Genomic DNA, 4499 nt, shown 5'->3' on the forward strand with positions numbered 1-4499 from the left:
TATAAAAGTATGATAATAAAACCCAGTGAAAAAATCTTACAGACACTGATTTTCATATCCTGATTATAATGAAGGCCTTAACTGAGCAGTCGCACTGTTGTGTGCCTATTCACCCTGCTGCTGAATTTTTTTTTTTTTTTTTTTTTTTTTTTTTTTTTTTTTTTTTTTTTTTTTTTTTTTTTTTTTTTTTGAGATGGAGTTTTGCTCTTGTCGCCCAGGCTAGAGTGCAATGGCATGATCTCAGCTCACTGCAACCTCTGCCTCCCAGGTTCAAGCTATTCTGCCTTAGCCTCCCAAGTAGCTAGGATTACAGGCATCCGCCACCATGCCCAGCTAATTTTTTTGTATTTTCAGTAGAGACACGGTTTCACCACGTTGGCCAGGCTGGCCTTGAACTCCTGACCTCAGGTCATCCACCTACCTTGGCCTCCCAAAGTGCTGGGATTACAGGCGTGAGCCAGTGTACCCGGCCACTGCTGTTGAATTGATCTATTTATGACCCACAGAGAGCATGAGACTAATGAACTACTTTAGTAAAAAAATAAATAAATAAATAAAAATGCTGAACACCGTTATGAACCAGCAACAAAATGGAGAACATTATTCTTTCTTCAAACAAAACCAATCTCTTGCTACACCTGGAGTAGAGAGTGTGTGTGGTCTGGTTGCTGGCTCTATGGAAAGACAAGCACAGGGAAAGATGGCTCAGTAATACAATGAAGCCAGGAAGGGAGTTTGCACATCCAAGCATCACACTGAATGAACTTTATATGCATTATTTCATGTAAGCCTCACTGAAACCCTAGGAAGGGAGGTACCATTATTTTCATTTTACAGATGAGGAACTGGGGCTCAAGTAACTTGCTCAAAGGTACTCGACTAGAAAGTAGTGGAGGTGGGATTTAAAGCCACATCTGTCTTGAGTCCAAGTCCATGCTATTATCCACCATGTTCTGTGAAATGTTCACTGAATACTAAATTGTAGCACTTAGTCCATTCCCCCCTCTCCCTGCAGTCTTTATCTGGACAATCAGAAGTTCAGAAAGTTGAGGATACTTGCCCAAAGCTGGTTTGCAGTGGAACTGAGGCTTGAACCAAGATCTCCTGACTCCCAGGTCAGGATATTTCTGCTGTGCCAAGGGACCATTCCATCTGAAAAGCTAAAAGTTGAGAGAGGATATTTCTAAATTCTAGAAAATCACAAAGGATATGAAGTGAATAAATTTAGAATCTTCCAAAACCCAGCAGTATAAAAATAACACGAATAGGAACCATTCTGGAAGTTGGAGAGAGATGCATTTACAAGAGAGAAGTGTGATAGTGCACACATGGTAACGAGCCTGCAGGACTCACCATCCCTAAGAAGCTGCACAGGCTGAGAACAGAGATTCAATCAAAGTGTTAGGTTTTACTTTTATTTATTTATTTAACAAACTATATGCTAAGCTCTGTGTTAGGTGGTTGTTACAGCCTGAATTTTGTCCCTCAAACATTCCCATGTTGAAGCTCTAACATCCATACTCTCTCAATGTAATTGTATTTGGAGATAGGGCCTTTAAAGGAATGATTAAGTTAAAATGTGGCCATCAGGGAAGGCCTAATCCAGTTTGGCTGGTGTCCTTGAAAGAAGAGATAAGGGCACACAATGGTACACCAGGGGTGCACAGAGGAAAGGCCATATGAAGACACTGAAAAGATGGCCATCCGAAACCCAAGGAAACAGACCTCAGAAGAAACTAACCCAGGCTGGGCACAGCGGCTCACACCTGTAATCTTAGCACTTTGGGAGGCGAAGGCAGGTGGATCACAAAAAATTAGCCAGGTGTGGTGGCACGCACCTGTAATCCCAGCTACTTGGGAGGCTGAGGCAGGAGAATCACTTGAATCCAGGAGGCAGAGGCCACAGTGAGACAAGATTGCACCACTGCACTCCAGCCTAGGCCACAGAATGAGACACTGTCTCAAAAAATAATAAAAAATACAATATAAAAGAAGAAAATAACCCTTCCAACATCTTGATCTTGGACTTCTATGCTCCAGAACTGTGAGAAATAAATTTCTGTTGGTTTATTTTTATTTTTTGTGTGAGTTTCTGTTGTTTAAGCCACACTATCTATTGTATTTTATGGCAGCCCTTGTAAACTAATACAGTGCTTTATAACTATAAGCTCATTAATCCTTGTAACAACCTTTTGATATAGGAACTATAATCTCCATATTACAGATGAAGAACCTGAGGCTTACAGACGTTAAAAAAATTTCATCAGTGTCAATCACAAGTGGCAGGGTTGAGATAATCTTGAGTGACAGAAACCTAAGAATCCTAATTCAAAGGATGTCTGGGTCCTATCTCCCACCTCAGGAAGCAGACTTCAAGACAGACAATCTCATACACCTCTTTGCTTAGTGTTTCTAGAACAGGTAGCTGAGGTCACGCACTAGCGTGACTATGTGTAGGCTTAGAAAATGATTGAGGAAGGCACCCTTAAATAGCATATAACATAAAAGTCAGAGCACTGGACTGGGCACCAGAACATCTGGGGTCAAATCCATTTCCTAGGGATCCTCTAATCTGATGTACTCTTTCTGTTTTTTGAGATGGAGTCTCGCTCTGTTGTCAGGTTTAGGTGTGGCTCACTGCAACCTCCACCTCCCTGCTTCAAGTTATTCTCCAGCCTTAGCCTCCTGGGTAGCTGGGATTACAGGCTCTCACCACCATGCCCAGCTAATTTTTGTATTTTTAGTTGAGACGGGGTTTCGCCATGTTGGCCAGGCTAGTCTGGAACTCCTGACCTCAGGTGATCCACCTGCCTCAGCCTCCCAAAATGCTGGGATTACACGCATGAGCCACCACTCCTGGCCTCTTCTAATGTATTCTTGAGCAACTTAATCTCTAAATCTGTTTTGTAACCTACATAAAAGGAATAAGCTGCCTAACTTTTGGTGTTGCTTTAATTACATTAACATTTCACGAACCTTTTGGTGTTGCTTTGATTACATTAACATTTCACAGCATTCATCATGCTGTATTAAAGCTGTCTTTAGTATCACTAATACTTAGCACAGTTTCCTTGCATATAATTGGCCCTCAAACAATGCTGAAAGAGTCCATATGGAAGTTCTTAGCAAATTGCACAAACGTAAGCCACTTTGATTAACCCAGGGAAAAGCCGCGCTGTCGTATTTTCTTTCTTTCAGCCCTGGTCCCTAAAGGATAGAGAGAGATGAGTCAAGAATCAAAATCATATGAAAGGTCACCACCTTCCAAGGACCCAGGTAGCTTCAAAAGAGATAACAGAGCAAAGGGTCATGACCACCTGCTGAAGAATAGGGTTCAGGCCCTAACCTGACAGCTTCCATTCTTCATCTCTCTCCTGTGTTTGGTGACAGTTGTCCTCATGTCACCCTCATCTGTAATCTACTGCCTTTTCCCAAGAGTACTTAATAGCAGTCAATCTGAAAAAAGCACCAGAGATAGCTCAGTGAACTGGAACAAAAGTCTTTGTTCATGATTTTCACCGGGGGCAGTCCCACATTCCTTTCCCCAAGAGCCATAATGGGTCCCCAGGACCAAAGAGTCCACCTTGCCTTTCTGACCCACCATTCTTTCAGGGGAAGAGAGATGCTATACCCAAAATAAACACTCAACACTTTTTTGTTGGTTCAGAGGGTGTGGGATGCGCCTCTAGCAATCTAGCCTGTATTAGTCCATTTTCACACTGCTGATAAAAACATACCCAAGACTGGGCAATTTACAAAACAAAGAGGTTTAATTGGACTTACAGTTCCACGTGGATGGGGAAGCCTCACAATCATGGCGGAAGGCAAGGAGGAGCAAGTCCCATCTTACATGGATGGCAGCAGGCAAATAAAGAATGAGGAAGATGCAAAAGCAGAAACCTGTGATAAAACCATCAGATCTCGAGAGACTTATTCACTACCATGAGAACAGTATGGGGGAAACCACCCCATGTTTCAATTATCTCCCTCTGGGTCCCTCCCGTAATACATGGGAATTACGGGAGTACAGTTCAAGATGAGATTTGGGTGGGGATGGAGAGCCAAACCATATCATAGCCATTCTGCCAGAAACAAAAGCAGAATTCATGCATCTATTTATTTATTTGTTTATTCATCAGTTCATGCATTCATCAAATGTTTGTTGAGTGCTTTCTGTGTGCCAAGCACCATTCCAGCGCTAGGGGAACAGGAGAGTCCAAAACAATAAGCATTCCTGCCCGCACATTGTGCAGTCATCACTGGGAAGAGGCAATAAACAAAATAAATCAGTGGAAGATGGAACTTTTCAGGTGTGACAAGTGTTATGGAGAAAAGTAGACCAAAAAAGGAGGGTAGGGAATTCTGGGGTAAAGACATAAAGATAAAAAGCAAGATAAGCAAACATCTGAGAGAAGAGCCGTCCAGGAAGAAGCCTGGAGCTGGGAGTGCCTGGCATGTTCTAGAACACAAGAGGCCAGCAATGCTGACGTAGTTTGCAG

Source organism: Rhinopithecus bieti, unplaced genomic scaffold, assembly GCF_001698545.2.
Source record: "Rhinopithecus bieti isolate Rb0 unplaced genomic scaffold, ASM169854v2 scaffold_27006, whole genome shotgun sequence".
NCBI classification, from domain to species: Eukaryota; Metazoa; Chordata; class Mammalia; order Primates; family Cercopithecidae; genus Rhinopithecus; species Rhinopithecus bieti.